The sequence below is a fragment of the Dipodomys merriami genome, unplaced genomic scaffold (genome assembly GCF_024711535.1).
Source record: "Dipodomys merriami isolate MVZ:Mamm:240054 unplaced genomic scaffold, mDipMer1.0.p SCAF_3482, whole genome shotgun sequence".
Lineage (NCBI taxonomy): Eukaryota > Metazoa > Chordata > Mammalia > Rodentia > Heteromyidae > Dipodomys > Dipodomys merriami.
In genome coordinates, this window is record NW_027205029.1 from 3,283 (window position 1) to 16,808 (window position 13,526).

Consider the following 13,526-nt stretch of genomic DNA (forward strand, 5'->3'; position numbering starts at 1 on the left):
GGAGGTTTGCAAAAAGGAGGTCTGGGACTTGAACACCTGGCTCGTCGAGCTTATGAGATGGGATAAAGTTGTTCTCTCTCTCTCTCTCTCTCTCTCTCTCTCTCTCTCTCTCTCTCTCTCTCTCTCTCTCTCTCTCTCTCTGTGTGTGTGTGTGTGTGTGTGTGGTTAATTGGAGATGAATCTCAGATTTTCTGGCCCCCAAAACATTAGACTCCTGAGTAGCTAGGATTACAGGCATTAGCCACCTATGCCCAGCTCAGGATAGTTTTAACTCTTAATATGGAACTTAATGGGAAAAGACAGTAGGTTTCTAAGCAGACTAGTAAGATGCTTTGATTTGTGGTTTTTAAGATGAGTCCCCCTTCCCTCATTAAAAAAGATGCATCTCATTATTTATCCTTCAGTAGTGTAAATGTGTGAAGTCTGGAGTTGTGGAGCTAGAAAGGTATAAGTTTATAAATATAAGGAAAATGGAACTTTTCAGAGGTAAAGAGATTGGATTTTTTTTTTTGGCAGTCTTGAGGCTTGAACTCTGGGGCTGGGCACTGTCCCTGAGCAATTCAGCTCAAGGCTAGCACTCTACCATTTGAGCTACAGCGCCACTTGCGGTTTTCTGGTGGTTTATTGGAGATAAGAGTTTTACAGGTTTTCCTGCCAGGGCTGGCTTTGAACCCTGATTCTTGGATCTCAGCTTCTTGAGTAGCTAGGATTACAGGCATGAGCCACCGGCACCTGGAGAGAATTGGATTATGTAAAAATCCAAACATGTGGCTGGGTATCAAACACAGTGGTTAGATGTCTAGCCTAGCATGTGCTAGGAGAGAAAGGAAGCAGAGAGAAAGAAGAAAAGAAGAACAAGAATAAGGGAGACAGGAGAGAAAAAAAGAGAATCTATGTTTTCTACTGCTTCAGTGGTTTCAGTAGAGCCATCATTCTAAATAAACCTTCCCCAGATAAGTCTCCGATTTGTCTGCCTGGGCTGGCTTCAAATCTGGATCCTCAGATCTCAACTTCCTTAGGTAGTTATAATCGTAGGCTTGAGCCACTCTAGCTCTGGCCTCTTAACCTTCTGTTTTATCTAGTAGCTGCTAATTTCCTCTTACCTCATTTCTGGGGCTTGAACCCAAGGCCTGGGCATTGCTCTTGAGCTTTTTTGTTCTAACCTAGGGCCTAGCCACTTGAACCACAGCTCCACTTCCAGATTTTTTTTGGTGTTTCACTGAAGATGAGTGTCACAGGTGAAAATCTATTTAAAGAGAACAGTAAAAACAATGTAGTTAAACAATTGTGTCAGAACAGGAGCTCAAAGGATCATACTTTGAAGAAAAGGTGCTGGATTCATGGACACAGACTATGACTTTCACCGTCCTTAGATTTAACATAGTAGTAGATACACAGAGACACTAAATAAATGCTGCTTGATACCAGTTCCATTTTGTGTTGCTTATATTAAACCTAACTCACTTTGTGAATGTCAGTTTGGAAGGAAACTATCTTGCAGAAAAGCTTATAGGCAAATCTCCAACATCAGGCTAGGTTCTCAAACAGAACTTGAGGCACTTCACAAGCTGGGCCATTTAGAGATGAGGCAGAAGATCTTGCTGGAATACCAACCTGGCCCATGTCCATCTCAAGCAAAGCATCTGGTTCCCATCTGTTTCCTAAGCTAAACCTGCACAGAGATACTCTTTGAAGAAAATCTCTTTACAATTGAACTATAGACTCATGTTATTTGCCAATTATCATGTAAGAAACAATGGCCTCATCCTGAAAAATACTGGCAAGGATCACCTTAAGTAGATGACCAAAGATACATCCAGGCAATGAGACACCAGAAATTGATATGACATAACTGAGCTTTCTCATTCAGTTATAAAATTGGGCACAAACAAACAAGGAAACCAATATATGCCTAGCTGGGTTCCAGTGGCTCACCCATGGAATTCTAGCCAATAAGGAGGCTCAGATCTGAGGATGTTGGTCCAAAGCCAGCCCAGAGAGAAAAGTCTGTGACATTCATATCTCCAGTGAACACCAGAAAACTGGAAGTGGGTGCTGTAGCTCCAAGTGGTAGAGTGATAGCCTATAACTAGCTCAAAGAGAGCACCCAGGCCCCGAGTTCAAGCCCCAGGACCAGCCAAAGTAAAAAAACACCCACCCAAGTCACACTGGAAGGCTTCCCACAGGATCAGTAGCTGCCCTTTTCAAAAGTGTCAAGCTCATACTAAAGAAAAGACAGTGGAAATGTCACAGACTGGAGGAGGCAGAGGAGGTCTGACAGATCAAGGGAAAGCAGGATCCTGGATGGATCCTGAGTGGGAGTGCCAGTTCTGAGGCTTGAACTCAAGACCTGGACACTGTCTCTTAGCTGTTTTGCTCAAGGCTGGCACTCTACCACTTGAGCCACCACTTTACTTCAGGCTTTTTGATGGTTTGTTGGAAAGAAGAGTCTCACAGACTTTCCTGCCCAAGCTAGCTTTGAAACTTAATCCTAAAATCTCAGCCTGCTGATGAGTTAGGATTACAAGTGCCAGCTATATTTTCTGTTTTATCTTGCAATAAAAATAAAAAGATTGGGGGGGAGGGGGGAGGCTGGGAAGGGATGTGAAGGGTAAACAAAGGAGGAGGCTGCAATGCTTGGTAAGAAATGTATGCATTATCCTGCCCACGTAATTGTAACTCCTCTGTACAGTATGTTCACAAATAAAATTAAATTAAATTAAAAAAAATAAAATAAAAAGATTGTTTTCAAAATACATACTTGGGAGGGAACAAGGGAGAGGCTCTGCTAGTACTGTTGACTCTAGCCGTTTTTGTCTTATGCTACAGCTGCAGGGCAGGCCACATGGGCAGGGTGTGGTTCAGGCACAGGCTCAGCCTGCCTAGAACAAGGAGGTAAAAATGAGGTGTACATAGTTCTGACAATAGCTAGTGGTCTTGTTTGGCCTTCTAGTGTAGAGAGCAGAAGGAAATAAAATGAGGAAATAATAGTTGAGGGCACAGTATGTAATCTCATTATGCCATGACAAGATATTTGTTCTTAACCTGTCAAGCAAAAGAGAAAAGGTATATGTTTCTCATCAAGGATAGATACCACCTCAGTGGTCACTTCTCAGTCCTCTTTGCAAACAAATCCCAATTTTGTCTCATCATCCATTCTGTTGGTTTCTGTGTTTACATGGGATGTCTGGTGCTGCAACAGCCAACTTGGGATGATGAGCTTTAGCCTGTGGAGAATATACCCAGTATGGTCAATTCAAAAGATGGTAGGAATATAAATATAAGAAGACAGACTAGGTGCCAGTGGCTCAGGCCTGTAATCCTATCTACTCAGGAAGCTGAGATCTGAGGATCATGGTTCAAAGCCAGCCCAGGCAGGAAAACCTGCGAAACTCTTATCTCCAATAAACCACCAGAAAATCAGAAGTGGCCCTGTGGCTAAAGTGGTAGAGTGCTAGCCTTGAGCTGAGTTGCTCAGGGACAAAGCCCAGGCCCAGAGTTCAAGCCCCATGGCTCACAAAACAAAAGACAAAAAAAGAAGACAGTACTGAGCCACTGAATTAATGAATTCTACCGTCTCCCTTGTGCTATGGTTATTATTTTTTTCTTTTTTTTTCCAGGGCTGAGGACTGAACCCAGGGCCTTGCACACGTGCCAGGCGTGCGCCCTTCCCCTGGATAACCCCCCAGCCCCACTGTGGTTATTATTATGTGAAATAATAAATCTTCCTCTCACTGAAATGAGTTAGGCCTTCTATAATTACACCTAAAAGCAACCAAAATTATGCTTGAGTCCTAAGGGAAAATAAAAGGCATCTAGAAGTAATACAAGAAAAAAAATATAGGTGAAAAATAAAAATAAAGGCTAAAATGCATTAGGTGCATAGGGCTCTGAAAAATCTCCCAGGCCTGAAGAAACTCACCTGGAGTTTCAGAAGCCAGCTCCAATTTACATTTAACCATCTAAGTCTAGTTGCTATCAAGTTCTTATAGGCAGTGATCCCTGAGAAGAGGAAGAAAAATGAAAGGGAAATAAAATTAAACAACTGCCAGTGGAGAAACCAGCTTTACATGATCAATTTCCTTCCAGGGAATCTCTATTTGTCTGAAGAGAATTTCTTCATCAGATCCCTGGCCCCAAGTCAGAGACAGGTATATGAGGAGGAGACAGGACAGGGCAGCCTAAGATGGACAGTGACTCATCTGGAATGGAAGAAAGAGCTAGCATGTGGCAGAGACTGAGCCCAAAGCTAAGCCTGACTCGATCCAGAACCTTCCCAATGCACTGTCATGCCAGAAATGAAAGCCAAGCTGCAAAGCCACCAAGAGCTGCTTCTAAGCCATTCTGAAAAGTGCCCACATTCACCCAGGCGTCTCACCAGAGACCCCAGGTATAGTCCAGCAGAGCACTTGAAAGCAGAAACCCAAGAAGCAAAGCAGGTGGCCTGCATCCAAATTCAAGAAATGTAACTCACTCAATTGTCACTGTGGCCAGGCCTGAGATTTCCAGTCAGTCCCCTACACTCTAGCCTGAGGACAGGACCTATTAGGATGAGACCATATAATAAGACACGGATGAAGGCCCTGTCTGACTGCCACTGCCATTAAGAACAGCATTATAGATGGGTGCCCATGGCGCATGCCTGTAATCCTAATCAGGATGCTGAGATCTGAGGACCATGCTTTGAAGCCATCCTAGGCAGAAAAGTCAATGAGGTTCCTTATCTCCAATAAAGCAACAAAAAAGCCAGAAGTGGAGCTATGACTCAAGTAGCAGAGTGCTAACCTTGAGCAAAAAGCTGAGGGACAACTTCTAGGATGGTGGTGTGGGGAAAGACTAATACCACAAGCCCCTTTAGGACAGGTGCTCTCACTTATGCCCATTTCCTTCAGAGCATTGCATAGCCCTCACCTTACTGACTTGCCTCTCCCTGTTTTAACACAGGATATTCACTTGGCCAGTCTATCTTGCAGCATCCCTAGCAAAGCAGCTTTTTCTCTGGGGTTTAACCAAGGAGCCAATACTGTCTGTGATTGGTTAACTGTGCACAGTCCAGAATCAATGATACCTGGGGTCCATCTGGCTTGGCCATCTACTGTTGTAGCTTACAGCATATTGTTCAACACTTCTGTTTTCTTATAATAGTTCTTGCTCATGGGTCCTAACGGTCACAATAGAATAACTAATAGGGTTACTTGTGTACACACACACACACACACCACTGCAACAGTACTACAAGGGAAACAAGGCAACTCAACAGGGAGCTTCAGGATTCAAACATCTACCACATCCTAAGTATTTCCTGTTCCTTCTTAAGTAATTATTAATATTATTCCTATTTTGGTGCAAGTACTGGAGAGTGAACTCAGAGCTGGGACACTGAGCCCCACTCAACTGGGGACTGAACTATCCCTAAGCTTTTTTGTTTTTGTTTTTTGTTTTGGGTCTGGTCATGGGGCCTGAACTCTGGGCCTGTGCACTGTCCCTTAGCTCTTCAGATCAAGGCTAGCACTCTACCACTTGAGCCACAGCACCACTTCTGGCTTTTTTTTTTATTACTTATGTGGTGCTGAGGAATGGAACTAGGGCCTCATGCATGCAAGACAAGCGCTCTACCACTGAGCCACCTTCCTAGCCCTTCCTTAAGCTTTTTCTGCTCGAGGCTAGTGCTATACCATTTGAGCCATACCTCCAGTTCTGGCTTTTTGCAGGTTAATTGGAGATAAAGAGCCTCACAGACTTTTCTTTCCAGGTTGGCTTCAAACCAGGACCCTCAGATCTCAGACTCTTGAATTGCTAGGATTACAGTGGTGAGCCACCCGCACCTGGGTACAATCTGTTTTTTTAATGTTTTTTTTGAATGTTTTTTATATCTATTAGATATGGAGATTAGGAATCTCTGCTGCTCTCTTTTTTTCTTAGCTGTATTTTCTTTTTCTTAGCCCCTTCCTTAAATGATTCTTTATTTTTTATTTATTTATTTATTTTTATTTATTTATTTTTTGGTCAGGGGTCCTGAACTCTGAGCTTGGGCACTATCCCGCAGCTCTTCAGCTCAAGGCAAGTGCTCTACTGCTTGAGTCACAGTGCCACTTCTGGGTTTCTAGTGGTTTATTGGAGATGAGAGCATCATGGACTTTCCTTCCTGGGCTGGCTTTGAACCATGATCCTCAGATCTCAGCCTCCTGAGTAGCTAGGATTACAGGTATGAGCCACTGGCGCCCAGCCCTTAAACAATTGATTCCCTATCTGGTAAGAGGAACAATGATTTCACCTCCTAATGAGTAGGTTGTCACAGATAGCAGTCTGTGAGCATGAGACCTGTCATATAATAACTACTTACTGAAACAGGCATGACCTGTAAGGGCAGAAAGAAAAGGAGCTAATGAAGGGGACTCCAGGAGGACAAGGCAGCTCTTCTCTGATAACACTAAGAGCTCCCAGAGGTCAGGGATAGTATCCTCAGATCTATGACCCCACATGGACAATAGGCTGATTCTCTACATATCTGATGTCACAGCAATCTTAGTACCAAGAGTGGCTCCTTTGTGCCAGGACAGGAAGGAAGGAAGAGGACAGGGGGGCCCATAGACAGGCAGCTCCTGAAACAGATCACCAGGTGACAAAATGAAGACAAGAGTATAATCAGGAGACCATCACATCCTCTGCAAGCTTCTCCACCAGAGGCCAGCAGCAGAGGAAGACAGACAGCCCACTGTGGGTGAACATGAGCACCACACTGGGAAGGCCCAGAATGGTGAACCAAAGAAATATAGGAAGGGGAGAGCTTTGGAGATGTATATCAGCTCTGACTTTTACCAATCTTGAGATTGCTCCTCATGGTCCTCAATTTCCTTATCTGTACAAGGTGGAAAATTATCATCTTGATCAAATACAAGGACAGGGGAGCCCTTGTTCCAAAGAGAGACATAAATGGTAGTCATGTTATGGAGATTTTTTTTCTGAAGGTAAAAACTAACCTCCTAGCCAGATACTAGTGGCTAATACCTGAAATCCTAGCTACTCAGGAGGCTAAGATCTGAGGATCATGGTTTTCAGCCAGCTCAGAAAGAAAGGTAAGTCTTTGAGACACATAGCTCCAAATAACCACCAAAAAGCCAGATGTGGAGCTGGGACTCAAGTGGTAGAACACCAGCCTTGAGGAAAAACAAACAAAAAACAAACAAACAAAATCTCCTGGCCTTGCATTTAAGACCTAGCCCTGCATTCAAGCCCTAGGATCCGCAAGAAGGAAAAAAGGAGGAAAAAAAAAAAACTCTCCTCAAACAAGAATACAAGCTAAGAGGTTTTCAGCTGAATGCAACTAAAATAAAAATGGGAGAGCCCGTTGTTTCCTGAGGATGACTATTTATGAGGCCAATTTCATTTTCAAGTGCTAATGAGTCCCCAAAGCAGACCCATGTACAGCCTGGAGTCCAGAAGAGTGGGAAGACACCCAACCCAAACTTTGTGGAAGCTCCAAGGACACTTGTGGCGCTCAATCAGAGTGTAATGATCAGAGCAATAATCTAAATAATGAACAAGATAAAGTGTGGTGGAGGGGAGGAGAGAGAAGATACAGGTGGAAAGGAATAGTACTTAAGTTTTTTGTATTTCCTCAAGACAAACTTCTGTCTGGAATAGATTAATTCCATCTATATATTAATGTGGATTACTAATTAATGAGTTAAAAATGCTTTCAACACAAGAAGTGCTAAGAAAATGCTTAAAAATAATGAGTCTCTGGGTATGTCTCCAAAAGAAATATGCTAGCTTCTGTAATTTTCTCTCTCTCTTGTAACATTTAAAATGTTATGGTTTGCCAGGCATTGGTGGCTCCTGCCTGTAATCCCAGCTACTCAGGAGGCTGAGATCTGAGAACCGAGGTTCAAAGCCATCCCAGGAAGGAAAGTCCGTGTGACTACTATCTCCAATAAACCACTAGAAAACCAGAAGTGGCACTGTGGCTCAAGCAGTAGATTTCTCGCCTTGAGCTGAAGAGCACAAGGACAGTGTCCCAGCCCAGAGTTCAAGCCCCACAACCAACCAAAAAAAAATATTATGGTTTGAAGGAAATGGAAGGGAATCATGGAAATTCATTTAAAGCACAAAATCAGGAAATTGGAAAGCCTGGTCAGGTAACTAACTTCCTTGAAGTCCTATGAACACTATCAATGCACATTCCCCAGTGCGCTGAGAGCGCTGTTGCACACATCTGAGCTGCAGTTCATTCTTGGGATACTTGAGCACAGATGATGTCTTGAGTGTCTTCATAGCCCTGCCACACAACACTTTACCAGGTGCACAGCAAACAGTCAATAATATGTTACATCACCAGGTCTTCTCAAAAGAGATGGGCATGCCTAACTATGCAGGAAGCTGAGATCTAAGGATAGAAGTTCAAATCCAACACAAACAGAAACATCAAAGAGACCCTTACCTCTAATTCATCAGCAAAACCCTAAATTGGAGGTATGGCTTAAGTGGTAGAGTACCAGCCTTGAATGAAAAAGCTAAAGGACAGCACCCAGGCATTGAGTTTAAGCTCTAGTACTGACACAGAAAGAGATAGATTGGGAGGTGGGGGGGGGGGAGTAAAGTTTAAAAAAGGAAGAAAAAGATTTTTGGCATTGGAGAACTATGAAGGCCCACGGACTAGGTGATCAAGGTCAAATTGACAGTGAAAATACATCAACTTTGTGCTAAGAATGGCATTTACTTCTCTGGTTTTCTCCTCCCAAATCCATGAACTTCAATCTAAAATCAAAAACACATGAGATGAATCCCAACAGATTCTAAAGCATGTCTGACTAGGGCTCCTCAAAACCATCCAAGCTGCCCCCAAACAAGGGCAGTGTCAGAAGCTGTCACAGCCAAGAGGAGCCCAAGAAGCCATAGCAACTCAATGTGAAGAGGTTTCCTGGAAGGATTTTACAGAAGTAGAAACAAGCCTGAGAAGACCCAGAGCCCAGCTAAAGTCTCACAGACACAGTAGGAACCCCAACCTTCCCTCATATCCACTTGGTGAAAAGATTCTCACTGACAAGCTGATGATGCTTTCTTTACATGTACAGTGACAAGACCTTTGTAAATTTGTCACTGAAATGCAATGCTCAGAAGTGGTGCTGTGGCTCAAGAGGTAGAGCGCTGACCTTAAGTTGAAGAGCACAGGGACAGCGCTCAGGCAAAGAGTTTAAGCCTCACGACCACCACCAAAACAACAAAAAAACAACTAATAATCCTAAAATGCAATTCTCCTTCTCTGGAAACCCCAACTTCTCTTGAACACAAGTCCTGTATAATTTGGCACTGAAGCACCTCATGGACCTCAGAGCATCATGTAGCGAGAGTCAAAACTGAGGCCCAAAGTGGGAGCCAGTGTTTTCCCAATTTCTAGTTTAGGATCTGGTGCTCTACTTGGGCTGATGCTTCAACACTGGCCAGATCCAAAACTCTCCCTTCTATCCTGCACACACCAAGAACCAGTTTAGGACTCTGGGATAAATTCAAAGACCAGCTTCTGGTCTTTGCTAGCATTGTGGCTGGTGTGGTGCAAGGACATATGTGTGGAAAGTGGTTTGGTATTTAGCTACATGTCCTTTTGCCATGGGACACTATGCCAGAGCCACACAGAAAGTCCATCCCTGGCAGGGTAAGGATCCAGACATAAACACACAGCTTTCAAGGGGCTAGGAAGGTGGCTCAGTAATAGAGTGCTTGCCTCACATGCATGAGAACTTGGGTTCAATTCCTCAGCACCACATGAACAGAAAAAGCTGGAAGCAGCAAGTGGTAGAGTGCTGGCCTTGAGCTGAAGAGCTAAGGGATAGCACCCAGGTCCAGGGTTCAAATACCAAGACTGGAAAAAAAACACAAAAACAAACAACCACCACCACAACAAACAAAAACAGCTTCCAACTAGGGTGTGTGGAAAAGGCAAAGTTCTGCAGGCTGGCGAGGTGGCTGCATTTCCTTCCCCTGTGTGGGCCCCATCCATCAGCCTCCCTGAGGGATCTCAGCTACTTGTAGGGCACATTTTCTAAATGTGAACCTGTTTTTCTTATGAGAATCAAAGTGCTCCAACTAACTGCAAGATCATAAATACTCAAAAGTGACTGTTAATAGCAGTGGCAGTTTGCAAAATACCAAATGGCAGCAAGAAGTGGATATCATAACTTACCTTCTTTGCTTTCCCATGTTCACAGAGGTGTTATGCAGGGTGTTTTTTTTTTTCCTGGTGGTTCTCTTTTTTGTTTTGTTTTTTAAGTGATGAGATCTTCTTTCAAGTAGGTTCACAGGGGCTCCCTGGGACTTCAGGCAGTACCTTGAAAATTACTTAACAGATACTAAAAAGAAAACCAAAGAAGCCTACAATTCCAAGCCTAAAAGCTAATTTTAAAAATATGCCTAATATCCCAATGCTAGTGGCTCATACCTGTAATCCTAGCTACTCAGGAGGCTAAGATCATTAAATTATGGTTCATGGCCAATGCAGGCAGGAAAATCTATGAGACTCTTATCTCTAATTAACTAGAAAGAAATGTAGGAAGTAGAGGTAAAGCTTTCGTGGTATAGCACCAGCCCTGCATGAAAGAAGCTAAGTTTACCATTCTTTTACACATGAAAAAAATCAGGTCCCAAAAGGTCATTTGTCCAGGCCACTCAGCTACAGGACAAATTGGGAGATGTGAACAGAAGGTATCTAACTTTAGAACTCAGGGCTTGGCTCTCACCCTGCTACATTCCCAGTCAAAGCAGACCAGAGAAGGATGGAGGACCTCAGCAAAAACCATCCCTGTGGCCATGTATTGTGGTACTCAGGAAACAGAGGCAAGAAGAACACTAAGAGTATGAGGTAAACATGGGCTACATGGACAGATCCTGTCTTAGAAAAACAATCCTTGTGCACAGGAGCAGCCTAGGGACTATGTGAGTATCACATTATGGGAACCTGTCATTATTAGCTCAATGAACAAAAGGATAAACTTTTAGAAAATAGCCAAGATCCCTATATGAAATGGTGGACATAGAGGCCTAGTTTTGCCACCCACTGTCTTTTTGGCCTTTGTTCCTTTATCACTTAAATGGTGCAAATACCACCTTCTCATTGTTAAGACAATTTTGGTGAGCTCACATATGTGAAAAGTTCTTTGAAAAACACAAAGTGCTGTATAAATTGTGTTATTAATGAAAATCTCTAAAAATTGAGTCAAGTTGCTAAAATTCATTCTCTCAGATCCCTTTTCCAGAGGCAGAAAGTGAGGGGAAAAGAGATGAAAATAACTTGCCTAAAGTTCCAACATTGAGAAGGAATGTCACATACATGGCAGGAGGTCTGGAGTGTCATTTGTTCTTCCTGCCCTCCAGTCCATCCTGTTTACCAATGCACACACACATGCAAATACACACACACACACACACACATCCCCTCTTTAGCAAACAAAGGTGCTGGGCAAGTAATTGCTAGGCCTCAGAAGGAGGACACTAGCACTTCTAGTGTCACTGCTGTGACCTTTGACCAAGAGGAGAACTTTCAGCACTAGAACAGAGCTTCTCCCATACAGATAACATTGGGGAGAGCAGAGGGTCAGCAGCCCAGTACTACTGCCAACAGTAAGGAAATAACTCCAAGTTCCTCGTACTTGCAGAATCCTACACACTAGACCATTTTCCTCGGTCCTCATCTCCTCTATTTTCTGACATTCAGTAACATTGTAGAAGGATAAGTTACAGAATCCTACAATCAGGGTTCATAGGAACTCAGATCCTAAGGATTGCCTACTCTAACTCCTCCCATCTGGCATTCCAATTTCCTCCAGTTTCAACTTTGAATTCTTCCAAGGATGGGGAGCTCACTACTTCAGGACCAGCTGACACTCCCCCACACTTACCGAGATTCCATGATAGAGCAAGCACACAATGTAGCAGGGATGAGGCACATGAACCTTCCTCAGGACTAGCCACAGGGTAGAGGGGCCCAGTACAAAGTGACAACACAGCACCTTTTGTTCAAATATTAATACTTTCCAGATAGCAACAGGAGAAGGTTAAACTAAGAATAAGCCTTTTTCTGCGTCAGCCCTAGAAATTGAACTCAGGGCCTGGCACTGCCCTGGAACTTATTTTGCTCTAGGCTAGCACCCTACCATTGAACCATAGCACCACTTCTAGTGTTTTGTTGTTGTTGGTTGTGGGGCTTGAACTCTGGGCCTGGGCACTATCCCTCAGCTCTTCCGCTCAAGGCAAGCACTCTACCATTTAAGCTACTGTGCCACTTCTGGTTTTCCAGTGGCTTACTGGAGATAGGAGTCTCATGGCCTCTCCTGTCCAGGCTCATTTTGAACCTTGATCCTCAGATGCAGCCTCCTGAGTAGGTAGGATTACAAGTGTGAGCCACCAGCACTTGGCCACTTCCAGCTTTTCCTTGGCTAACTGGAAATAAATGTCTCATGGACTTTCCTGCCTGGGCTGGCTTCAAAACAATGATCTTCAGATCTCAGTCTCCTCAACAGCTAAGATTACAGGCATGAGAGACTAGCGCCCACCCTAATTACAAGCCTCTGTGCCTCTGCATTGCTTCTGATATTAAATTCAGTGGGCCTGAATTCATCTATTGGCTAATACTACTAGTCATTTACTTAGTTGAGGTAATGATATCAATTTCTGGGGCATAAATAAGTTAACTATTTAGGAATCTTAGAATTCAGAGTAAACACCATTTTTGTGCCTCAAATACTACAAGTTGCATTTTAAGATGTGCAATGAGGGGATGGGAAGGTGGCTCAGTGGTAGAGTGCTGGTTTTGCATGCATAAGGCCCTGGGTTTGATCCTCAGCACCACATAAGAGAAAAAGCCAAAAGGGGCACTGTGGCTCAAATGGCAGAGCACTAGCCTTGAGATGAAGATCTGAGGGATAAGGAGATGTGAGGGGAGGGATGGGAGGGGAAAAACAAAGGAGGAGGCAACAATACTTGATAAGAAATGTACTTATTACCTTGCTCATGTAATTCTAACCCCTCTGTACGGTATTTTCACAATAAAAAATTATTAAAAAAAAAAAAAAAAAAAAGCAGAGGGATAGTGCCCAGGCCCAGAATTCAGGTTCCATGACCAAAAAAAAAAAAAAAAAAAAGTGCACTGAAATGCATGCTAAAGTTACACACTTAGGTACAGAAAGAGTTTGAGGAGTAAGTAATCTGTACATCACCTCATTCAAAGCTGCAGACTGCTCTTCAGCTGCTGGCTCCTGACACCTCTGCAGACCATGAAGGCACCAGGCAAGAAGAATCACAGCCATCACTGAGGCTGGAGCCAGTTTTGTGGGATCCAGTGTTGAGTTGCTGGAAGGCAGGGAGAGGCTCCTTAAAAAATATGAAATTAAGGCACTGTCAGAATACATCAGTAGCCGGGCGCTGGTGGCTCACGCCTGTAATCCTAGCTACTCAGGAGGCTGAGATCTGAGGATCGCGGTTCAAAGCCAGCCCGGGCAGGAGAGACCGTGAGACTCCTATCTCCAATAAAACCA

General features: G+C 43.6%; 1 long non-coding RNA gene across 3 annotated transcripts; it reads right to left on the minus strand.

Annotated features, from left to right (window-relative positions):
* Positions 1-1,107: 1,107 nt before the first annotated feature.
* LOC138803793 (uncharacterized) lies at positions 1,108-11,409 on the minus strand. 3 transcript variants are annotated; one of them, XR_011365045.1, is made up of 5 exons: positions 10,181-11,409; positions 4,475-4,542; positions 3,923-4,002; positions 2,762-3,227; positions 1,108-1,246 (listed from the first exon to the last, which is right to left on the minus strand). It is a non-coding gene; the product is annotated as an uncharacterized lncRNA (long non-coding RNA). The 3 variants fall into 3 exon arrangements; XR_011365044.1 differs by lacking the exon at positions 1,108-1,246 and having other exon boundaries at positions 1,262-3,227; XR_011365046.1 differs by lacking the exons at positions 1,108-1,246; positions 4,475-4,542 and having other exon boundaries at positions 1,262-3,227.
* Between the last annotated feature and the right edge of the window lie 2,117 nt (positions 11,410-13,526).